We start from the raw sequence: 26649 nt of genomic DNA on the forward strand, positions 1-26649 counted from the left end.
GCGACGTTAATTGGTCGGCGAGGGTTGAAATCGATTTCTTTGTCACTTCTTTAAAATGCTTGTGAAGAAAGGAGAGTGGCAATCAGATTTTTACGATAGTTAGTCTAAATGATTTTGCAATAGCTAATTATTTTTTATAACAATATTGCTGCATTGGATAAATTTATAAACGACAGGTGATGGGTATATGAATATTGTATAGGCATATACTTTAATTTTCAGAGCATTCACGTTCTCTATTATCATCTTTTTGGTAAGAAAGGAAATTAGAGTTGGAAGTTTCAGTTCTAAGATTTATCATATGTTATGAAATATGATGCATTTTTCCTATATAAATTTCACAGGGATATCACACGAAACGGGCCAGGGAGAATAGCTGGTGCTTTTGTTTTCAACTACACCTAATGAAAGACGTGCTTAAAATGTCAGAATTATTTCACCAAATTTGGATGGGTATATGATTCTTGTAATACAGAACAGCGTAATATAGATCATAATTGAATGATCTGGGGTCCAAACATGTACCTAAGACAACCGAGGGAATGGCCTTGAAAGAGAATTGAGTTATAATGAATAAGAAAAGCCGGGAAGACAAACATCGCTATGTTTGTGACCTATCTACTGCTACTTTCCTCTTGTAATTAGTTCCTACGGTATTTGACCAGCTTGACGATGTATTTTTTCATTTAAAATTGTAACGAATGGTAGCTTTCAGCTTATGAATAACTAGGACGTTAATATAAAATATTCTTGTTTCTAGTCTTAGAGGCAAATCGACTTGCAAACTTAATCGTTATTGACGGCGGGCGATGTTGAGTTCGAGAATCTGCTCATCCACCATTTCCACAACCACTGCCGACATTTAGAGGATTGTCAAGAATTGCGGAACTATTGACGCAATACACACTGCGCGATTACTCAAGGAGAAAGTAGCGCCTTCTCTACATTATATTCTTGGAACAAGAGAAGGCGTGTGATCGTGTGTCACATAAATTCGATAGGTATGCACTGCAATAATACTTGCGCCCCTGAAACTCGTGCGATGGATTAAATTCCTGTACTGCTGTTAATCAACGAACTACCTTCGCCATACTTGTTGGAAACGACCAAAAGACTGACCGAAACAACGATAGCTCCATACGCTAGACTAGCTGGATAAAGGCCAAAGAAGAAGTAGATCGAGCGAACTAATTTCTCTTTTCTCGCTCCGGGATTACTCCCCTTCCTTCGAAATGGGACTAGATACAAAGCCCCGCGGACACAGGCCCGATAATTTCTTTCCCAATCCTCTACACGCACACCTCGAGATAAAATTTTGACTGAGCAGCAAAAGGGTGGACTTGGATCGAGGGATTGCAAAAAACAATTCATTATCGGTATTATGGTCGATAGGTTTAGGATAAGGAACTATGTAGAAATACAAGATTTTTTTTGGTGGTCTGTCGATCACACTCAGTGAATTATAAGCCAAAAATATTTATTAAGTTGCTATACTTCCCTGTTAGTCGATGGTCTGGGGGAAACAGCACCTTAGAGCTTATCCGATAGAAGCATTTTTCAAGTTTTAATGAATCCTCACCATGAATGGAGCGGAACTACTTTCATGGATACTGAATGATGGTGGAGGTCATGGCTTCGCAAGTAAATATACGTGTTTAACAGAAACTGACGCACATAATGCATTTAGACATCAAGCTGTCTGCTGGTGCTGATAACTATCTTAGAAATCTGTTTCGCATAATTGATATTCGTAGTCGAAATATTTGGATGGAATTTGGTTAGAAAAGCGCCAAATGCAAGCCATGTCCTAAAATCATTAAGAGTTGCAGTGGGAAGATAACCTCTACATCCGAGCTATGATCAAATAAGTTTTTATGAGTATTTAAAAATGTCCCCAAATTTTTTAGGACTTCCTAGACCGGCACGGAATTCCCATCCAAAAACTAAAAACTAGTGTTTGATCGAGGGATTTAAAAAAGTATGGATTTTTCACAGCGGATAGTCAAAATTCATGGTTTGATTATTCACTAAAGACGATGGTTTTTGGGCTACTACATTGGCCCCACTACATCTTTATGTATTGAGTAAGCCATAATAATAATAATAATAGGTTCCAAAAAGATCGTTCAGTGGTTTTCCAATAGTTTTGTAGAAAACGCGTTTAAAATTTCAACTTCTCAGTTAATTTTATGCGGATCGACTTGAAATTTTAAGGACGTATTCTCAGATAGTTACACTTAACAAAATATTATACAACAAAAAAGGATTTTTTTCAAAGCGCCAAATAGGGTTTTTTTGACAGAATAGTTTGTTTCCGACGAAAAAGAGCAAAATTCCATCGTTCCTGCCTTGACATACCGCAATATCTGTCAAGGAGTTTTTATTCCCCCATGCATTAAATCTGCTATATAGAGTATGACACGCACATTTGAAAGAATATTAAAATTAAAGAAGGATGGATAAACATATGGTTGTATTAGAAAAACACTACAGTCTCTTCCTAAGAATCAACGAGAAATTATGCCCCTTACTTCAATAAAATCTATAAGAATACTATTTTCTAAGAACTTCTATCGTTAAAAAGAAAAAGAGCGACTGACAGTTTCGTTCAGGGTAGAGGCAATTCATCAGACCTCCGCCCTCGGAGCAACGTGACCGAACGGGGCTGGACACGACGTGAATAAGAATTTTATTCAGCTCAAAAACCGCCTTCTTTCCGTGTGAGCTTTGCCAAAGCAAATTCTCCTTCAAGGACGAAACCGTCAGCCATCCTTTGTATTTTTAGATAAAGTTGGGGTCCGTGGACTAGAAAAAATGGGAGAAAGGTTCTTTCCGATTGCTTCTGTGCGTTATCAAGTGAATGCGCGCGCAAGACCCCCTCGATCCGTAGAGAAGAACCTCTATGTGTATTAGTTAATATTGCTTTTGCTAAAAGCCAGAGAAATTAAATTTGAGCTGGAGAGTATCCGTATTTCAAGAGCTCTAAGTGGAACATTTTTTTATACCATTATTTAAAAGAAAAGTTTTAAAGGAATTTCAAAAGGGAATAGGGATAAAACCATACTTGCCCAAATTGCTACTATGCATTATTAGATTAGGAAGACTGTTCTCGGCTATAGATAAAATAATAGCGGATAATTTGAATGAAGAAAAGTTGGAGTTTTTGAAGTTAGCTGTATGTTTTTAGGCTGCCAGTTGTAATTTCACATAAATGTGAATAAAATAGACATTCGAAGTAGTGTAAAGAGTATGCCTTGGACCATCTTTTCCAAGAGGCCAGAGAGATGATGGTAGCTGAAAAACTGCTGCTGGATAAAAATGCCAGTTGCAATTTCTCTTCCAAATTTGGAAAAAAAAAAAACTTTTCAATAATTTCCAGTGGCCAAAAACGTCGAGGAAGATTTCCTCCTGTTGGAGAAATTAGCCATTATCATCACCGATTCTAAATATTTACGGTCTACTTGGGCAAAAGCATTTCTTATATCGTAATATTTTCGCAATATTGGCCTTGAGGCAAGGTAAGGTAATATCACAATTTTACTCTGCGAAATGTACAAAATTTAGACCAGCGAATGCTCCGCGAGTGCTACCGTTTTCCAATCATATATGTGTATTACCACCAAACGCTAAAACTACTAGTGGATTAAGGTCAATTAAATTTCAACTCCAAAACCATCGATCTTGGAATTTGGAACCATTAGCTTTCTTTTTTACCTTAACTCAACACAGGTTTATAATTAGTTGAAACGATATATTCTTTGCCCTTGAAATGCACAAACAACAAACCTATTTCGTAAAATTCCAAGAATCTTTTCGCATATTCCATTCAGCTTCCGACATAACACTTGAATAAATCTGATTTGACATGGTTCATAAAAATACTAGCACCAATGCACATTGTACAGATATCACAAACGAATATATTTTCTGCCACACTAACGCGATTCAGAGACCCATGAAAATCAGGACACTGCACTATTTGTTTGAATGGAAAAAGCTCATGAACTTGAAACTTTTTTCTATATGTTAATATATATTCAGAATATACAAGGCAACGTCCTTTATGATTCGATTCATAGACTTTTTTGCAATCTACAGATATATGTGTTTATATACATGTTTTAACCGTTATTGTAAGTATATTTGTACCTACGTATAGCTCTAAAAGTTGTATCTAATAAACATACCACTTTCTCCGTGCCAAAGTATGAAGACTATCCCAACAAGGACTCGAAACTGCAATACTCCCTTACCGCACCCGCGCCCGTTAGCTTCCGGATCGTTGCGAAGGGGTGGGGTGAAATAGGAAAAAACGTCCGATAGTCGTCTAATGATAAGGCGACGCGTACACGTGAGTAGCGATATGGATTTGCATGTATAGCAATGAGACGGCACCGACGACGAGCCAGCGAAAAAGGATATGTTCGTACGTAGGAATGTAATGGAGGTATGTTTGTACGTCTGTACGCGCGCGAGTATTTATCTTCCGTTTTTAAAAAAGAAACTTTTTTTCTTTTTTTTTATTGTATACACAAATGAAATTGCTATCTGTACTACTGTACAATACACAGTCGCCAGGACACAGGATCTGACTCGACTGCACAGGGCCGTACCCATAAACCATAGTAAAAGTAGAGCACATCGTTAGAAGCGGCGGCGAGAGAGCGAGCGAGATACAGAGCGCAGACAGGAAAGGACGCGGTCGTCGGTGGGTGGTGGGTGCAGTGGAAAGTTCTTCTCTTCGCTTGGATTATGAAACCAACCAAATGAACTCTACGGGGAGGAAAATTTTATTGTCGGCCAAAAAGGGTCGTCCGCCCTGTGCAAGTTGGAGCACATACAATCCAGCCAGGCTAAAGAAACTTAACACAGCAGTTTGCGAAACGATGAAATGGAGTGGGCGACTACCACAGGATGGGGTTAGGTGGATAGGTGGGCAATTTGCCAGAGGCATCAACCAGTCAGAGTTGCCAATAATAAATGCAATTATCTGATTATACAAGCAAGGACAATTTGGTGAGTAGAGAAAAACCCAATAGTTACGGACTCACGAGCAGTTGACATTGAAAACTGTATGTATGGAAAATATCATAACATGTCGAGGCTATGGAGGTATAATTATAAACAAATTGGACGGAGAACCTCACAATATGAATAGAAGCAACTATACAGTGATAGTATTAATTAAAAGCAAGGCATCCTTGATACAATGTATGCTCTAACTTTTTTATCTACTCAACGTCAGATGATTTTACCTCAATTATACCGTTTCGAACCAGAACTAACAGTGGAACAAAAACTCTAGAAGCAAAGTTTTCAACGAGGCGATAGTACAAAGTTGGCAGTCAAAGAAGAATATTTCTGATGGAAAATAAGTTGCGTTTCACAGGCGGACATAAAATTACAAATTAAATTAAAGAAGTAATTAGTTGACAAACTGGAAGTAAATATGCCTTTTGCTTCATACTTAGATGTATTGGTGGTATAGCTAGTGTGCTACGTGCGGAAGAAATCGGTTGATTTCAATAGCTAATGGCAGAAAATAACGATGAAAAAGCTATGAAGCACAAATGTACGCCTACGAAACTTGCGCAATATTGCTGAGGACCGAACAGATTAGTTATCGGAAAAGTTACGAATAATTAAATAAGAGCCGCCGCTTTGAAATTTTCCTTGGGTTCCAATATCATGTCATACATATATAGTAGTAGTCCATCGAGCAGAAATTAAGCGTTGACGTCGTGATCCAGAACAATAAAACTAATTTTCAAACACTGCATTACCTCTGCCCTAGGAATAGCGTCACCTGAAGCGATTGCAGATTTTAATTGTTCCAAACACAATCTCCCCAAATCAGATGTTGAGATTTTTACATTATGTGAAAGTTATATCTAAACAATGCTTCTAAGAACCAAGATATCATAGTTTGAAAGCAAAGTCCAAAAAAAAATTGCAAGATTTTCTTCTTTCTCCTGTTTTAGAACTATTCGTAGTTACAGCGACTTACATTGTTTTGTCTCAGAAACGCGGACCCTAATTGTTACTATCCATGTCTCAATTTCCGTTTTTTAGCAGAAGGTTCCTTATCACTTTGTTAAACTTCCAGAACGGGAGAGCTAAGTCCTTTGGTGTGGCGTGGTATTTCCCCATGTGTGTAGTTTATTTGGCGCTCTAGTGCCGGCATCTGCTAGCAGAGACAATTGAGTCAATTCAATTCAACTTTTTTCGAACTACGCCGAAGAGATAGTGAATTCCGGAGGGCAATATAATGCAAAGAACAAAATTAGAGGTTTCTCTTTGTAACTTGATATTCTATAACTGTATATTTGTGATGGTTGGTAATGTTCGCAATTCAGTGACAAACTTCCTGAGAAAATGAAGATTTAGAAGGATAAGAGTTGTATTTTGCCAGATTCCTTGCATCATTTGTTGTGTAGGTGCTGTGGACTGGTACATGCTCTAAACTGTATCATAATGGATTCGTTCACTGTCGAAGGGTGGGTTATATAGGACTGATGTTTTTCTTTGCTTGCAAGGTGTTTGCCCACCAAATTGAGTTTTAGGGAGCACCTAGAGTATGCATGCCAAAAGGCAGCCAGTGCCACCACGGCACTTGCAAGAATGTTGCCAAATATTGGTGGGCCGAAACATTGCCGGAGGTTGGTGCTAGCCGGAGTGGTGCGCTCCATCCTGCTCTACTCGTCGCCTGTGTGGGCGGAGGCGCTTGCAAACTTTCAGAGACGGAAGCAGGTGAACTCGGTTTACCGGCGGATGGCTTTGAGGGTTTGCAGTGCTTTTAGAACCACATCAGATGAGGCAGTATTGGTGGTGGCAGGCATGATCCCGGTTGACATTCTGGCCAAAGAAATGAGTGTCCTGTACAATGCAAGACATATGGAGGGGCATGCACAGCGTAGAAATGCGGCAAGGTCAGAGTCGCTTGATCTCTGGCAACGCAGATGGGACGAGTCTGCGAAAGGTCGGTGGACGCACAGGCTCATTCCCAACATTAGGGTGTGGCTTGAGCGAAAACATGGGGATACCAACTACCACATTACCCAGTTCCTCACGGGACACGGTGGTTGCTACAGGCAGTATCTGCACCGCTTTGGGTTGGATGATTTGCCGAACTGTCCCAGATGCGATGGCATACCGGAGGATCCAGAGCATGTGATGTTTCACTGCCCACGATTTGCGATGGAGAGAAGGAGCTTAAACCAGGTGCTGGGCAGGAGCGGGACCCCGGAGAGCTTAGTTAATGAGATGCTGGAGTCCGAGGAGAAGTGGCTTGCGGTTAGCTCCGCAATCATCCAAATGCAGGAGGAGTTGCTGAAAGAACAAAGAAGGAGGAAAGCTGCAAATAGGAGAAGGATGAGTGCCTAAGAGCAAACCTACCCCGCGAAGTAATACCTCAATGGTGGTCCCGATGGGCTGGGGCTGGAGAGACCGGGGGTGGTTTTTAGTGGGTGTGAATCCCACACGCGCCCGCTGTTGTTCCGCCGTTCGGGCGGCGGAGCTGCGGCGGACGTGTCTTTCTAAGATTTTCCACCTCCGTGTACGCACAAAAAAAAAAAAAAAAAAAAAAAAAAAGTGTTTGCCCGTCAGGACCGTGCCAGAATCAGCAACGAAGTCACCAATGCAATAATTTGAGAACTTTTCCCTGGGGCATAAGACTCTTAATGAGTTCTCTTAATTTCTCCATATATTTGATGCCACTTGATACCGCGTAGAGATCACGGCATATAACACACACACTTGATAGTGGGCAGTAGCTCTTTGAGTGCCAAAGCTTCCAGTAGTTTTGATACTGATAAGGGTCCTTCAACGACTATTCTCTTAAGGAGAGAAAAATCTAAGTTGTAGATCGGACAATTTTCACCTTTAGTTTTTCTTAGTCAAACTCCTCCGCCCTACCTTAAAAAGAAGAAAAAATTCTACATCGGTTCTACATGGTCTTTTCCAGTTGGGTTTACTAAGACCAAGGTTCAATCTCTTAGTACTTTTGAGTTGAAAGGCTTATGGAGTTTTTTGAGAACTTTTCTATATTCGATGTGGAAAGGGATCTCACATTAAGAGAGCCGACAGTGCCTGCAATTCACCTTTCCAGCTTGCAATTAAAACCCCATTTACTAAATTTTCTACAACATTTGCGGAAAAAAGTCACTTGTAGTGAGACGCCAGGTTAATTGAAATGCTGGTTAAATCTGAAACTCGAATGGCCAACAAATACTATACAATTTAAGAATATTAAATTATAAATGTTACGCTACAAGCATCCTGAATGCAAGGAGCGTAGTGATAGTTGAATTCTAACAAAAAGTCGTATGAAGCATTATGTGGCAAATGAATTCACTAAGGGCTATGTGCAAGCACTAAATCACATGCACAACCATTCATTCTTTTCTAGTCCGTATTTGAGGCAGCTTCCATAATAAACGAACGGCACACCGCTCAGTTCAGGAAAAATGTAAGAAAGAAGAAATAAATGATGATCCATTATTATTATTGATCTTCATTGCTCATTGCGAGTCTCAAACCTTCTTTCAGTCCCCAAAGAGCATTATTATTTCCAAAGATTCCCATAGAATGCATTTAATCCTCTATTCGTCGCGATATTACCACTTTGTAAGAAGGCTATACCCAAGCTCTGCACATTTGGACTTTCGTTTTTCTCAATGTGCGTCCGCATGGCTTAGTGGTTGGGCCACGCATTGAAAAGTACCGGTTCAAATTTCACTGGTGACAGGCCTAAATTGACTTTCTTAAGTGGTAAGATGCTACAGACCTGCGAATTTGAATAATCAAGTCGCAGTTTTGGTTTCCGTAATCATGTTCCCCAATGGCGTTGGACGCAACTGGTGTAATACTGGTATGTCGGAACGGACTTGATACTGTGAACCTAGGAATGCTTCTGGCCAATGGCAGCGGAAAGTACTACGAAAAAAGACGAATCTCCTTGGTAATGAGGACATGGGGGTTTCTGCACCACCAGATGTAGAAATACCTAGATAAATCGGACAACTTGGTGACCTGGGTTTCACAGCGCATCATACTTTTTAGTTAGCCGCGACTTTCATTACATATAAGACTACGCGCTTCTTTAAAATCATAAAAGTTAGTCAAACTAACTTACGACAAAGCCTCAAAAACCAAAGCTTCTTATTTTCTACTGTCAGTAAAACTGGCAAAGTTCTAGAACCAACTTTATATTCTTCTGGTATCAGAACCATGGGTTTGATTTACCAAAATCTGTAGTACTGGATCAGTAGAAGGGGCTAGGATCTTCTGTGATGCGAGATTCTCAAGATCGAGAGGCTGTGCCTTGTTATCAAATTTGTAAGAACTTACCATGGTGGGACAATTCTGTCCACAGGACTTAGTTATAATCATCCTACAATACCAGGTTAATGGTGAGAGTAAAAGCGTCATATTTACCCTCTGTGTATCTACTTTATGATTCTTTCTGCCTTTCCCCAACGCAAGAGCTAGGTTCTGATAGAGTATGCGTAGTCAAATGGCCTTGAACTCCTAATAGGTTGTGATGCAATAGGTTAAAATATTTATTGGGGAAGTAACAAATGCAATCCTAGAGGGGAGATGCTATTTGACTTCATCACTTTAGCTGGTCTCATGACTGCGAACATGGGATGTGCACCTATATTTGTCGAGTCAAAGAGAAGGCAAGTAATTGACCTCACAATTTGTATTTTAAACATGTTTAAAGAGTAAATTAGAGGCAGGTAGATGTTAGACAAAGTCTCATTGTCAGATCATCGTTACTACGAATTCAAGTTGACCAATACGGGTGAAAAGATTGTAATACAAAGCAGCATCCAAGGAGAACGGATGGCTCGAAGTTCATTAAACTCTCTTTGCGATAGAAGCTTTATTGGAAACTATAAATCCAACAATTTTTACAGGGCTTTGTCCTATTACCCGAGGCAACCGCGGTAAAACGGTATCCTATTAAAATCGAGAACTATTAGATTAAGACGTCTAGAGAGGGTGTCTGAACCGATACGAATCCGAATGACGAATAATAGTAATAGACATCCAAAAGACGAGATCGTAAGCATCGTTTTCCTCTTTTAATGTGTTCCCAAATACACAATTGCTTATGAGAATGTTTCGAATTTCTTTTTTGAGTTTCACCAGGATGGGCTTGTGCAATTGTAGAAACTGCTTCCTGCCAGTACAGTCTTCGTTTACTTCAACATCAAAGAATCTATTTTACCTCTATCATAATTATAGGTTTGGAGTTTACCGATCTTTCAATCCTGAAAAGCTGTTAGATTATTGCGCCTGCAGAGGTTGTGTGGAATCATTACTGACGCAGAGTAGGTGTGTAACTAAACCTCAACAGACATTTTCGCAGTAAGAGTTGAAAGAACTTTCAAGGGTAATTTAATGAAAGGCGCATTGTTTTACTATCACCTCTTTTGAAGACTAAACACTCAACATCGCATCTAAAAAATTTGGTCCCATCGCAGAACCGTTGTGTTTTTGTTTTGTGAAATTGTATCTTTTATATTTACTCGTATAGTTGTAAACAAACTCGAGATGCATAGCGAAATGAGATAATGTGTTAGAGATAAATTCAACACACTCCGACTCCGACACACAACTTAATTCTTATCAGGATCTCCAGTGTCAGTTATAAATTCTAAATCAGTGGTTTCTTTTTCACTCATATATGGCAACACCAATTCAACAAAACCCAGAAAAAGTTAAGCAACGTGAAGACGGGTGACCGTTCGTTCGCTTGTGGAAGAGACCCGCGCGATGGTAGACAACATGGAGAGCACGACGCAAGTTAAAATGATGGTGCAATTTCCTAGTGAAAATCAGAAAAATCCTTCAGCAAGAGAGAGAATGCAGAATATACCAGGCCCCGGGACGTATCGCGGGATGATAGCGAGGGTACAGGCGATGGGGATTACATTTGATAGCAGAACCAGACGAAAATTTGCTGCTTCTGGTTGGGCTGTTGAAGAGGCAATGGAATGGTGACAAGGACTTCTCGAAACCGTGAAGAGACGGGGAGGGTTCAGGATTTTCTTTGCCAACTACCGAACGGTTGAAGTCTTTTTAGCAGTGGTGGCCAAAGTTCGGCGTGAAGTGTGGAATGCTGGTGGTGTGAAAAATCGTCTGGGCCTATAATTCCCGGATGTGAACTTTTGATTCGGCGATGACTTTCATATCCTCATGATAATGTTGTAATGTCTATGGGGTTTCAAAGGTTAAACAACATATTCCCAATTATCATGACACCATTTTTTGTTTGTTTTACATCTAACTTGTATAAAAAATTATCAAAAAATATTTAGAATATTGATACCAAGCATTTGGCCCAATATAACTTGTGTTGATTGGTTACGTCATTTTATGCAATGAAATCGCCACTTAAACCCTAATCGATATCGCTTTAAGCCTCGCTCCTTACCTTGATATCAACGCGCTACGTATATAAAATGTCAAAATATGTATCTTAAATAATTCCAATTCTTCATAGATATTTGTAGCATGTAAGTGCTTACGAATATTTTTGAAGCCAACCGCCTATATTCTGATAAAACTTTCCTAAAACTATAGTGACCTAGGAACACTCTTTCCCGTTTAACAAACTTCCTATCTTCTGTAGAATATTAGGATGCATTCCTATCTTATACCTGAGATTGATGAGGTGGTTAAAAATATATCGAATTTACCGTACATTTTGGTTTGAGAATATGAGACTCTAGCATAAGGATTTTTGATGTTCTTACGAAAGGGTGAGTTATGTCAAAAATAGAATTTGGAACACTGGCAAGTCTTCAGCCCAATTCTAGAATGAAAATATAAACGTTGAGTTTGGCTCCCTTATCAATTATTTAAAAGTGTCAATTCAGTGGTTCTAAAGTGAAGCGAGTGGTTGATTCGGAGGAACAAAATAAGCGTTTATACACTTGATTGGGAAGGATATAGGGAAAAATTTAAGCATTTATATCCAGTTTAGTTGAGCTTCCTGAATAACAAGAATTTTTAATTCTACTTTAATATAATGGAGATGTAATTACCGTATCGCTCCACATTCATTATGTTAATGATGAGCCTAATTGCAGAATTTTTGTGTTTCTTGTCTAATTTATTTGGTTAAGGTATAAGAAACGACGGTACAATCCTCAGCGCCTTAGCTGACTAGCCTGAAGCACAGTCTCATTGAAAATCAAAATTCGAAAAAGAGACTGTGGCAACGCCTTATATTCCACAAAAGTGGTAGACATGACACATTTATAACAGAAACCAATGCGATTATGGATAATCAGAGGATTTCTGAGGAATCTACTATATATTAGGGCGATGTCTGTGATTGTTAGTGAATTTTTTTGGTTTTAAAAAAAAAAAACTGGAGTAAAGCATAGGGATAATAGAAGCTGGTTTGTCAACGTATCGGCAGAACTGTAGATCTTCAACTTTTGGAATGAACTTACTTTCGCTAATGAGGCCAGATCATCAACATCGTGGATGGTACCCCATAGTAAAAATCGATTCTCGTTGGAGAGTGGCGGGTATCAGACAATATGACACTTTACGAACAAAAACGCATAAATCTAGTCGGCATGGAACCACTTCCAGCTGTTCAATTTCGAAATCTCACCATGTACCGACTACAGCGATGTACAAACTTTTCCTGGACGCTTTAATCATGACCCCTAGAAGGCTCAGCAAATTTAGTACGGGCGAAACGCCAAAAACTTCATATGAAATACTTGCTTCCACGAACGCAAGAGAATCTCCGATCGATCAGCCTCCAATGGACGCATTTTGCGACAATCTAGCTGTCAGAGTGGTATTTAATACAAAAAGTTGGCCAAACACATTTTCATCCTTTTTAATGTCTTTTTTAAGGTTTCGTTTGCAAAACAAAATATAGTATTATTATGCCTATAAATCATTCTTAAAAAAACTTTAATTCGAATAACCCTTCAAGGCAAACAATAGAGAAAAACTAAGAAAAGTGTGGGGTCTCCATAAAACCGCTTGGTGAACAACACTGACGACAGGAGCTTGGTATGTTTAGGGTTAAAATCAATTCAATGTTTGTCCATCTGTCTGTCTGTGACTGTCCTTCTAAATATATGTATTTCTCTCTGATACATTCAAGTTTCCCGAAAAATATCAAAACCTATTCAACCGAAAAATCAAACGAAAATAATGGGCATATATGAGATCCAGACCTGAAGACACATCGCATATTGATATCTTCTGTTAATGTTTAGAATAGTTATTTCTTCGGTGGTGTGTTTTGTTTTTTCGGCTTATTCTATAATGAAAAAAAAAAAAAATTATTTTTTATATGGCGCATAGTGAATTTTTGTATTCCTCATCTAGCGGTATTTCGAGGCCCAGTTGTCCTACTTCTTAGTGAGTTTTTGTTTTTGTCAAAAATAGTAATAAGTATATTAGTAAATTTCGAAAAATTACTGGAAATCCACCTTAAATTCTAGGAGAAATAAAAGTTGCAGATATAGAAGTCATAGTAGGGGCCATGAGAATGGAAAGATCTATGCAAATTGGACGAGACAGTTGAGAAAAGTACTGGCATCAGTTGCTGCATCGTTTTGTAACTTAACGATTTAAAAATGATTCCGACGCGACAGCCGATGAAGTACTTGATCTTCTCTTTCCATTCTCCGTTTTTATTTTGCCGCGAATGTATGCATGTATATGGATTTGGCATGTCAGACTACTCACTTTAATGTTCTGGGTTGCAGTCAATGGCCAATTTACACGGAAGAGACAACTTTAGCTACTGTAACTTTGTCATTTGTAGTACGATTTTCAACAAACTTAAGGATACCACACTCTAATCTATAGTCTATATTACTGCGAATTTTTATGGATCTAGGGGATTTCTAAAAATTTGTCAATAAAACAGTAATATACTATTATGACTTGTATTTGGGTTGATATGGGTATGAAGGGTATTTTGAGGCTACCATAGATACTGTATAGGGACAGTGTCATGATTTTTTTCAGATTTTTGGATTAAGCAGGTTTTCAGGATGAGACCGTGAAAGAAATGACTAATTTACAACTCCCGTATTCCCTGTCTTCCCAGCAAATGTCAAAATTGCTGGCTTCAGAGAGCGCTAATCGAGACCTTTCATTTGATATTTGACGAAAAAAATGTAAAACACTCTTTTCCTTGCGTGAAGAGCTTAAACTCGAAGTAGAACAATAAAAGTCACTCAAATTTCATGTCAATCGGTTCAGGCGTTTCTGAGAAAAGTGCACGTGACAGACAGGGAGGCAGATAGCCATTGAACCGATTTTAATAAGGTTTTATTTTATACAGGACCTTAAAATAAAAAAAATTGATTTTTCTTGCAAATTAGTTCGAATAAAGCTCCACAGAAATTTAGATAGGCCCAGTAGCATCTATTGGCAATTTTTAGAAGCATTGAAATGGATTTGTCGCTATAATACAGAGAGTCTACACAAATGAAATCGAGGAACATTATTTTGGACCTTTGTCTTTATTTTAAAGTGCTTTTGTGTGTTATTTTATGAAAAAAAAAATTATTTTTATTATTGGATGTTTTCGGTTAAATTTGGGTCTAGAAAAAAAACCAAGAGAGACGTATGACGCGCTCCAACTGCAGATAGAATGAAAATTGTATTCATAGAACATGTAATATTGAATTTTTTTTGTGTGGAATACTTACCAGTAACCAACGCATGTTAAAAACATGTTAGTATCCTTTTTTAACCTTGTCTAGTTGCCAAGTCGGCTAATCTAGATCGAATTCACTAATTTTCTCATATCGAGGGGTTCTCAAATCACTATCTAGTCTACCAAACTGTTTTGATTGGCCTTGAGGTTGCTAATCTAGCTAGCGAGTTATCATGAAGGCGGATTACATAGCTGCCTTTCTCGCAACTTCTCTACAAGTGCAGCGGGATATCCATCACAAATATTTGAGAGGCAACCCATCTATTTGAGGAGTGCAGACTAAATTTTAGTTGCAAATCTTCTAGGTTGTTAGAAGGGGTCAGTAGCGTATTGCAAATCCACTTCATTTACTAGTTGCAATAAAAGATACTTGCTATCATATTCTTCAAACTGAAATTGTAGCAGCTCAATCATTCAAGGTTTCAATGAAATATCGGTTCTCGATTCCCGCGGCGAAGTACGCCAAACTGATTATTGACACAGCCAAAAGGTAGGTATAATGGCCCAATCCTCTAGGAGGTAAGAATTCATTAAACGTATTACATGCTGGTCATAAATAGCGACTAAAAGGGATAGAAATTTGTGGATCAGCAACCTGTAGATTTCGAAATTTTCTTGTTAATGAAACGTCATCCGTTTATCCGTGGATAAAGGCCGAGAGTCTTAGAATGTTCGCTTCCTGCAACTTCAAGGAAACTTTCAGCGTGATAAGCGGAATATTCAGTGGTTAAGTGAGATTAAATGTTGGAACTCTCTTCAAAGTACTTTTGAGTACTTTGCGGAAAATTTCAATTGTAGAGTGTTACGCACTAAAGGTTTTGACAACACCTTACTCGAAATGTGATTGGATCTTGGCGACAGTAAAGACAAGACGAGAGACGAGAGGTTTCTGCAGTTTCCCCAGCCTTGTCATTGGAGCACATAGTTTGCCATAAGGTCGGTTACTTTTCAACTAATCGGCAACGTTCGAGCAATTAGATTGACCACATTATGGTTACCACGAAAGATGGGTTGCAATGATTTCAGAACCGTATACCGCATCATAGGTCGTTTCAAATCTTTCGATGGTTCTTAACGCCTATGGTCGATGTTATGGCTTTAACATACGGATACGCTCCGTTCTATTTGCCCCTCCAAATGGAAGTAAAATCGCCTCTGCTATCAATACACTCAAATGGCTTAAAGTTGCTGGGCTCTCTGTATACGGAAATCCCGGCAATTTAAAATCTTTCCGAGTGGGTCGAAGCAGTTGATGAACGTAAGATTCCGAAAAGGGACACCTGTCTTGAGTGGCACAGCTTTTGGGAGTATTTACGTGCACCATGCTGTCGCAAAGACAATAGCTTAAATAATTCTGGAAAATATCAAAGAACACCTTGAAGGATGATTTTTCCTCTACATTTTCTAAACTAATAGTTATGTATTATCAGAGCGACATGATGATCAAAAATGCTAGGCACTACACCGAGGTAAAGTTTTCGACGAATTTGAAGTCCAAAGCGAAGCCCGCCAAAATTGCCTTCTCTCGCCGATTTTATTCCCTCTTGTTATCGGTAACGTTCTTGTCAGAAGCACAGTCGCTGGCTACTCCATGCAATGGAATCAATTATGTCACATGGACTTCGAGTGAGTCGTCCCAGGAGTAGATGGCACAGAACATTGGAGGACGCGTGCAAGCTTCTGGGTAGATTCCGGAGAGAGGTGAAACACATTTCAGCGAACTGCCGCGCTATGCTCCTTGGGGCAATTGGCAACCACATACATATCTAAAGACAACATCACGCCCCACTATAGGAGTGGATTTCGGGAAAATACAATACTTTGAGCAACAGCACAGAATCGATGCATAGTTACATTTCTATAAATAACGCAAAGGTATTCAACATGGTATGGCCAACGACATATAAAGTAAAAAAAGTGTTCACTGAAGAAATGCATCGCTAACATTGTCCCTTGGGTGTGAACTCCGCTGTGTTAATTCATGACCAGTTCTCACCTGTTCTCTCAGCGAGTATGTTAAGCATTGAGCTACTGCAACGAGCCAAAACATATTACGTATGATAACTCCGTTGGTGAAGAATGCTGCTTTTAAGTTTTTAAAATTTGAAAACTTATTAGAGCTTTCTACAAACGAAATATCCTAGGCAGATACACTCACCGTTTTATTAGCAATAAACGAATAAAGATACACCGTACAGATCAGCATCAAACGAATACACCACATCTAGGCAGCTGATGTAGAATTGTTATCACGTGCTGTTTAAACTCGCGTTTCTGATATGGGTGCTGGGGCACCCACCCATTGTTAGTGATTCACATATTAGCTTACTAAGGGTAAGGGCGACATTTTGCACTATGCCATCTATTATCGAAAGTGTTCTAAACGGCGAGGTCACGAGAACTTATGTACCCGGCTAGGATAATTTGAATTCCTATTGATAGACGAACATTTTTGCGAAAGAACGTGGGATAACTAGATCGAGCATTCTTGTGTCGCTAAAGGACAGATATGAAGCACGAATCATCTCTACTTCCGAATAATCCCGAATTTCAGAAATTTTAAAGTCTACGAAATACCTTTTCATTTTAGAGAACAATGATTTTTTTAGATTTACTTAGGGAGCCAACATTTGCCACAAGTATGAAGAAACAAAAGGAACCATCCATTTATTCTCAGGGACTGGCAATTTCAAAGCCAAACTAGTTCCCTAATAGTTGTTCGTATTGGGAAACCCGAAGCTAGACGCTTCAGACATGAAAGATTTTGTTTATTTCTCATGTAAGTATATTTGAGTGCAAAACTACCCCATTTGTATGTAGCCTGCAATGTGTATGTATATTTAGCATGTTATATTCATATTTCGGACAGGATGAACTTTACAGCAACAAAACCGGCAACGACAATGGAATAACGATTTGCGCATTTTCTCATGGAACGTGCGCTCCCTGTACAAAGATGGAGCTGCCAAGCAGCTAGCCGATACTCTGTCTCAATATAGGGCTAATGTAACAGCGGCGCAAAAAATGCGATGGACAGGGACCGGTTTACCCTATATATAACAGCAGCCATCCAGTAAACTATGTGCTCGAAGGCTTCTTAGTCAACCAAAAATTGAAACCGCCTTTGAAAATATAGGCGAAAGGCTATGCATTCTGCGTTTACGAGGCAAATTTAAAAATATAAGCCTCATAAACGTTCACGCCCCTACAGAGGAGACTACATAGTCAGAGAAGGGTAACTTCTACGAAACAGTTGAGCGGACCCTCGATGCCTGTCCCAAGTATGATATCAAAATCATACTTGGAGATTTCAACAGTCAAGTAGGGACGGAGCCCGTATTCAGGCGATACGTCGGCTCCCAGATACGGATTATTCAGTTAGCAGTACCGCACAAAATGGTTGTTGGAAGTACCTGGATTGCGCGGAAAGTGCTCCACAAACATACGTGGGCCTCTCTAAACGGGACCAACCAAATTAACCACGTACTGATCGAACGCCGCCACCTTTCAGTCTTGATGAATTTCAAAACATATAGGGGGGGGGGGACAATTTATACTCGGATCACTATCTCGTTGGCATAGTTCTCCGGGCTCGGATTACAACACCACCTACAATCCCCTCTGACAATCAAGTGTGAGTGAATACTGAAGCCATTCACAACATAGCCCTCCGCAACACCTATAAGGGGGAAATGGATGCCGCAATAACCGCAGTTAACAAATGTCCTGGAGATGAAGCATCAATAAATGATCTTCACAACCACCACCACCACAAGAGTGTTATCATTAATACGGCCATAAATATACTTGGGACCAGCTGCAAGAAAAGTCGGAACGGCTGGGGTTTGATGATGATGTAAGCTAGCTACGGAACGGAAGAATGCCGCAAACCGAGTAATGTTGTATTCTCAAAGAACACGGGCACGCGCAATGACCTAGCAAGAACTCCGTCGAACGGAGTAGCAACTTCAAAGACGAAAAAAGGAAGCCTGGGAGAACTAACAGGTCTGTGAACTCGAAAAGTACAGGGAGCAACCACACCAGGCGCGTAAGTTTTACCAACAAGTCAGCTAGATGAAGCCTTATACACCTCGATGCTCATCCTGCCGAGACAAATAGGGAAATTTGATTTCCAACACAATGGGTATATTGGAGCGATGGGTTGAGTATTTTGATTAACTGCTCAACAACCAAAATATTGGCAAGTTGGAGGTCCCGCTTATTGGAGACGACGAACAAATGCTGCCACCACCAAGCACAGAAGGAACAGTCCGTGCAATCCACCGGTTTAAAAATCATAAGTCGCCTGGAGCCGATGGAATTACAGCCGAATTGGTTAAATATGGAGGCGACCAACTACACCAAGTGGTTCATCAACTGATGCTCAAGGTGTGGGACAGCGAATCAATGCCTGACGACTGGCAAAGAGGCATTATCTGTCCCATACATAAAAACGGAGATATCACGCAGTGCAGCAATTATGGAGGTATCACGTTGCTGAGTACCATCTATAAGATATTCTCAGCTATCTTGCTAGGTCGGATAGCCCCATACGGTTCACTCCGGGCAAATCAGCAACAGAACAGATTTTCTCTATACGACAAGCGATGGAAAAACTCTTGGAATATGATCATCAATATGACATCAGTTGCACGATTTTTTCATCTACTTTAAAGCAGCCTATGATAGCATGAGCAGGATAAAATTGTGCACGGCCATGAAAGAATTCGGTATCCCGACGAAATTAATAAGATTGACTAGGCTGGCCGATGTGCGAGCCCAGATAAAAGCAGCAGGATCACTCTCGAGACCATTCAATATCAACAACGGTCTAAGACAAGGGGGTGCCCTATCATGCGCCCTCTGGCCGGAAACCTGGCCCTGGAAAAAGTGATTCGTGGTGCGGAACGTAAATGCGTGAGCCACCATCCTCTTCAAACCCACCCAACTACTGGCCTATGCTGACGATATTGACATTATGTGAAGAACAACCCGAGATGAACCTTCTACCTTCATCCAGATCGAGCAGGCGGCACGAGATCTTGCGCTGCACATTAATGATGGCAAGACGAAGTACATGGTGGCAACGTCAGCGCCAAAAACCAAAGCACGGAGAACATCGAATCGCACTGGTCAAAGGAAAACTATAAACATAGGAGACTACAACTTTGAGATCATTGAAAAATTTCTCCTATCTAGGGTCGAAAACGAACCGATAACAGCTATGACGATGAAATCCGCGCACGGTTGTTGGCTGCCAACAGAGCCTATTTCAGCTTACAAAAACTGTTCCGCTTGAAACGTCTCACTGTAGGGTCAAAGCTCTTACTGTACAAGACTATGATCTTGCCAGTCCTTATGTATTCCTCGGAGACCTGAGTTCTTTGCAAAAAAAATTGCGAACTTTTGGGCGCATTCGAGAGAAGAACCTTCCGAAGAACTTTTGGCCCCCTACATGAGGATGGACGATTCCATAGTCTGCGTAACGACGAAATCTATGAGCGATACCACGACCGTCTGTTTTTGGATAAAATCCGGCGCAACTGGTTGCGGTGGGCGGGTCACTTAATCCGTGTTGATGAGGATGATCCAGCCCGGAAAGTATATAAGGGATAGATATTGCCCTTATAGACTTTCCGGGCTGGAACATCCTCATCCATACGGTAGAAAAAGAAGACGAAGCAGACCCTGTCTGAGATGGAGCGATGGCGTATGTCGGGACACCAGACAGCTTTTAGGGATATCGAATTGGTGAACCTCGGCGCAAAACCAGGGTGTGTCTGGAGTTCCTTATTAAGGCAGGCCTAGACCGGATACCGGTTCTTGCGCCTTTGATGATGATGATTTTGATCGCAGTAAATTGACACGGAAAATGTAATTTTGAGCTACTGTAACTTTTAGTAATAATACGATTTTGATCAAACTTGGGGACATACTGTAAATTTGTGTAACTCTAGGATAAACTTAAGAGGGATTTCTAATCAATTTCTCTAAAAACAAAAAAAAAAAATCATCATTAACTTAATGTGAATAGATATCGATTGGACAGTATTTTGAGGTCTGGACTCCGTACAAAGGCAACGTCATGATTTTTTTTTCTGATTTTCCGGGTGAGTAGTTTCTGAAAATGGGTTCGTTAAAGAAATCATCACTTTCTGACCCCCGCACTCCCTGCCTTTCCAATAAATGTCAAAACAAAGACTAGCTTCGCACTAATCAGGATCTTTCATTTGATACCCAACATGACTATATTCGGTGAACAAAAAATTTACAACCTCCTTTGGCATGCGTAAGGACCACAATCCCCCTTAAACCCAACGTAGAAAGATGTAACTTACCGCATGTAAGGGCGTTCATAGTTCCCACTCTTAGTTTCGTCAAATTTTGTGACAAACATGTGAGAAAGTGTGTGTAACGATTTCAATAAAGTTTTGGTTTTGCAAAAAAAAACCTTAAAAATCGATTGATCTAATTTGGCACTTCGGAAATTCCATATAAACGTTGGTTTACTTTTAAAACGCAACTTCATCCTATCAAAATACAGCTCTATGTATTGATGAGGAAATCAAACACCTGAAATATCCAAAATATAAATAGCGAACATCATTAATCTTCAGTGGGAGTTGAATTCGAAAATGAAAGTTAATGAAGCTACTATGTACTTCTTGTGAATGAATTATAACTAAAAACAGACATTTTCGATTTAAATAGGATAGTACTAATCGTATGTAGTTGGAGAGTCGACTGAATCAAAAATTGGAGACCGCCAATACCCATTTAACATTTATTCGAGAATGAACCAGGAAAATACTCTCGAGAAGTTTCACTCAACAATAACCAGGCATTATTCAACAGTTCCATAAATATGCAATAGAAGTAAACATGAAAAATTTAACTCAGAAGTATTGTCTACTGTCGTCCATATCGATCTATTACCAGAACAACTCGGTTTTGTTGTCTAGCCACATGTGTAGCTTGTAATTTGTTGCTCCGATCCAACATATGTATATTTAGAAATATTAAAAGTCGCTTCGATAGCATGCATAAACATTATAGGTATACACGTACAAGCTGGCATGTATGATAGGCACAGCATGTCTGCGAGCCCGTTTCGCTTTCAGTGGTAAGTACAGACATAGCATGAACTATGCTAGACCAGACGTGTCTATTAGCAATGTTCTATAATAGATTTTATTATAAGCATATGTAGGCTCAGATGAGTACAGGTTACATCATATTAAGACATGTATTCATAACCTATAGCTCAATGATATATCTAGCTACTGCAGCTCGACAGAGGTTCCACAGGGTGATTAGCGTTTTGGTAAAGTATTGTTAAGAAAGCCCGATTTCGTAGTAGTAAGCTATTGAATACAGAGAGATATTTCAAGGGGATTCCATGGATCAAATAGAGAAGGTGACCTGCTAACTGAAGCAATGAAGGATGATACGTTGCCTTTCACGCGTTTATAACAGTCTTTAGGGGTCCTTCGGTTGCCGCATCGGAAATGCTTTCAACATACTTCCGCTCTTTGATTGACCCCCCATTCCAATTCTTTACAGATGTCGTCCAAACAACATGTTGATGCCACGCTTTCGGGGCCACCCTATCTTATTATTATTATTACACGTGAGCTTATCTTATTATACATAAGCTCACATGAGCTGGCAGTCTGCTTTCATACCTATATTCTATATATGTATGATGTACTCGGAAATGTGTAAACTATTTCCATTTCAATAAGGCAGGCATATGCTTCGTGTACCACGTCGTCGTTTGCCGGTCGGTCGTTTTTGAAAAGATTCACTCATTCATGATTATTGGTTTATAAGGAGAACAGCAACGAGCAAAATGGGGAGTTCTCTAAGCAAGACATGGCACGGGCACGGGCGCGGGGCCGGGCGAAAGCCTCCAAAACCTAGGGACGCTATGGAAGCTCATTGTTTGAGTGTTCAAGTTCAAGAACACAACACGAACGCAGATACATATTACATTATGAAAGTGAAAGTAACTTTTTTCTACGCTTTTATGCTGGCTCTTGTTTATATTTATGCGTTTTATAGAGCAACTTGGCTATGTTGCTCGCCATGCTATTATGGCGACGTACTCGTATATAAACATTTAGTGTGTACATATTCATAACCAGTCAGGAATTTTTTGTGTGGGAAGAACTTTTTTCGGGAAAGGAAGCGTCGTTCTCTAGAATGAATAGCGGCATTTATTGCATATATACCCGTACAGATAACGTAGAGTAATGTAGATACAATAGACACTACATGTAGGTACACGGTTATGCTTGCTATAGAATATTCCGAGTTGAAGAGTGTTGTACTAGGTCAGGAATGCTTTCGAAATAAAATGATACTCGCAGCCGAGTGCGGACTAAATATAGGAATATACAGGTATTGTGCTAAGTGAAAAATTCTGGCTATGTTTGCTCGCTCTTTGAAATCACGTGAAGCAATGTGGGCCAGCGTTTGATGTTTGGGTAATCAATGAAGCTCGTGTTGTTTCTGTATACACGACAAGGAAACGATATGCTGCACTTATGGCGACAAAGTAGGCAGTAACCATGCCGATTTATAGGAAGACCTTCGTGGCTTATTCATAAAAACGGAAATTTATAGCCACGTAGGTAATTATGGAGGAATTAGCCTGGCATAAGAAAATCATACAAATCAAACAAACTCCTGATAAATATTGTGACTATAAAAGAAAATTTCGCTTTCAATATAGAAAGACTTATAAAATGAAGCGCTAGAAGCTTCTTAGACATGCTTCAGCGAAGCGGAACACTGCTAAGCTAACTTCAATAAAAACCAGTACCAAAAGAAGAGAATCATCAATGCATCGTAGATTATGCTAATCTGAAACCATTTTGTAAAAAAGTTGTTTTTTTTCGAAAAGCGACTATTGGAAGATAACATAAGTATTCCGCTCCTCCCCTCCTAGGGTCACAAATGAAAAGTTGTTGTAGGTGCTTTTGAAGAAGTACTTTTCTGACTGGAGAAATTTCATAAAAGCGTAAACAATGAAAATCTAATAATGCCATGTCAGGCACGCGATGCGTCCTTTAGGTTTGACACAATAATAAATTGTTAATTTACATTGAACAGTAATCTTTGGCCAATGTAAAAGAACAGAGGAGACAGGGTAGACGGCGAGTTCTCCGCACCACAAAACAGATAAGCATACTAGTCCAGAAAATTGGTTATCCTGGATGGTTGGATTCAGCCTCGAATGAGATTGGAAAACTAACCGTGACTATTCACATCTCGTCCTAAACTGGAGTTCTCAAAGCTTTTAACAAGGAGATTGGAAAATACCAGGCCGATATCTGGCCGTTGTAGAAAACAAAATTATTATACATTTGATTTTCGAACGAACAGCAATTTTAAAAACAGGATAAAATCTGTAACACATTATATGCCAGTTTTGTCGTTTACACGATTTTTGCCTGCAAGATTACAACTTTATACTAAATTAACGGAATATGTTCGCTTGGAAAAACAACACAATGTTTTAAGGTTTGACTATTAAAAGGTTATGTTTGTAAGTAGGAAAATGTGCCCCCATTGAAGACCGAAAGCAGTCGACCACCCGATACCTTGCTCTCGAATGATGTGAAATGGTCCTCGACAATTTCAGTGTTACTGGCGGGCCAGACTGTGTGATGAGGTGAGGTGGGTGATGCGCTATCTTTGCGAATTCGATATTGCACTCCAGGTTCTAATCTCCTAGCCGATCATGGGTGACTGTTAACAGCTAAAGGTGATAGTGAAATCCTCCTACATAGGCATGGGTATTAGATCTCAGGTACCCTTACCTGCAAATGACTAAAACCTCGACCGAAATAACGACGTGAACGATGTGAAAATATCCACTTTCGCGTGATACTGACATTCAAAATCGAGAATTTGCACAGAAATGACAACTTTGATATATATATAACTTTGTTAGTAATAGTACGATTTCCACCAAACTTAGTAGGATCATTCTCTATCTTGTAACCTATAGTGCTGCGTGATGATTGCGTCTAAGATGAACTTAAGGTGGGTTTTGCAATGAATGATTAAAAATTATAGTAATATTATTAATTTATTTTAGCAGATATCAGTATGGCGAGTATTTCGGAGCCTAGGCACCATATAGTGGCAACCTATTGATTTTTTTTAGATTTTTCGGTTGGGTAGTTTCTGAGAATGGGTCCGTGTAAAAAATGATCAATTTTGGAATCCCCACACCCCATTTATCCAACAAATGTCAAAACTAAGACCAACTTCGGGAAGAACTAACCGGGGGCTTCCATTTAATACCCCACATGACTACATTTGCCGAAAAAAAAATTACACCCGCCTTTTGCATATAAGTTCGAAGTAGAATGATGTAACTCACTGTATGCGTGAGCGTCCACAGTTCGCACCTCTCCACCAAATTTGCTGTCAATCGCTATAACCGTTTCCAAGCAAAGTGCGTGTGACAGACTGACAGACCGAAATCGATTTTAATAAGGTTTTATTTTACACAGACCTTTAAAAACAAGCAAGGGTTTCGAACGTTGAATCCTCTCCCTTACTCACGGAATATAGGGAATTAGGTACAATAAGTGGTTGTATATTTTCCAAAACGAACAAGAAACCGTCCCTCTAATCAAGATTCGAAAGCTCCAGGGGTATTGTAAAGTGTATGGATGGCAGAAAAATTCCCAGACTTCTATCAAAGGCAGGCTAGGAAACTCCCAGCATAGATGAACAGAACAACGTGAATCACACGATGTTCAGCATCAGAATTGGAGAACGCGACCGCTCAACCGAGAAGAAATAGTGGCGAAGATTTTGGGAATCCAAGCGCTGACTTCGGGCTGTAGCACCAAAGGTGACTCTCCTACCCTGAGTCACCGGTCCAAAAGTCGTCTGTACGGACGTCTGTAGTGACTGCCTTTTTACAAATTGCGATCTTAAAAACAGCAAGTAGATTTTAGAAATGTCCCTTCCTTAGTATTTTGACCCTGTCAGAAGAACCATTAAAACCCTTCTTTTTCTATTCACGTACTTTAAACAGCTTTATCTGAAGTAGGTCCTGAACTAAAAATATGAAATTGAAAAGCAGATCCTCTTTTCTCACCACCTCACTTAGAAAATTATTGTCAAATAAAGGCAAATTACCATAACGATGCACCATCGTTTTCCTTTTCGTAGAATGAAATCTTCCTCTGCACCCGAACACTTCATATAACTCCGCATTCGACCTTCCTAGCCGAATCATTGACATTGGATGAAGTGAAAAATTTCAGGCTCTAGCACCATCTAAAATTCGATATTATTCGTGGTCAGAAAAATGAATATAGAAATATAAACAAGTCAGTTCATTGCCACCATTATTCAATATTCAAGTTGAACGAACGGTTTATTTCTTGCACCTTAGTACGATTATAATAACAACTTTTCGTGTTACATATAGTGGAAGAGACAATAATATGGTAATTCAAACTAACAGAAAATTACATGTTGGATTGACATTGGATAATATTTTATTTGGCGTAACTAAAGGGATGTAGAGAGATTTCCAAGTATACATCGATGTCATTCAATAAGAGGCTATCAGAAATTGATTCCTATTGTCATGAAAAATGAGTTACCAATCAAAACTTCAAAGTTGGTGATACTCGTAAGTGATGATAAGCATCTTTCTAGAAGCCAGTTCACAAGAAATGTGGAGTTCTTTGGCTCCTTACACGCTATAAAAGGTTAGTGTCTTGTCCTATTGATTAAGCAAATTACAGGATCGAATGACAACACATTGACACTCGGGAAAGTCAAAAGTATGAACACTAAAAAGTATGGGTTAATCCTGCAACAGTTTAGATAATTGGGAAACTAATTAAAGAGAAGGTGTAGGACTATTCGATTCACTTCTGGCTTTTATTAAGATG

At 39.5% G+C, this 26649-nt stretch overlaps 1 protein-coding gene across 4 annotated transcripts in view; it reads right to left on the reverse strand.

The window, feature by feature from the left end:
• LOC119653790 (zinc finger protein 2 homolog) overlaps nt 1-26649 on the reverse strand; it is an 82708-nt gene that overhangs the window by 46768 nt on the left and 9291 nt on the right. The gene's annotated exons all lie outside the window — the stretch shown is intronic.

This window comes from Hermetia illucens, chromosome 4, assembly GCF_905115235.1.
Source record: "Hermetia illucens chromosome 4, iHerIll2.2.curated.20191125, whole genome shotgun sequence".
In the NCBI taxonomy this organism is placed as follows: Eukaryota; Metazoa; Arthropoda; class Insecta; order Diptera; family Stratiomyidae; genus Hermetia; species Hermetia illucens.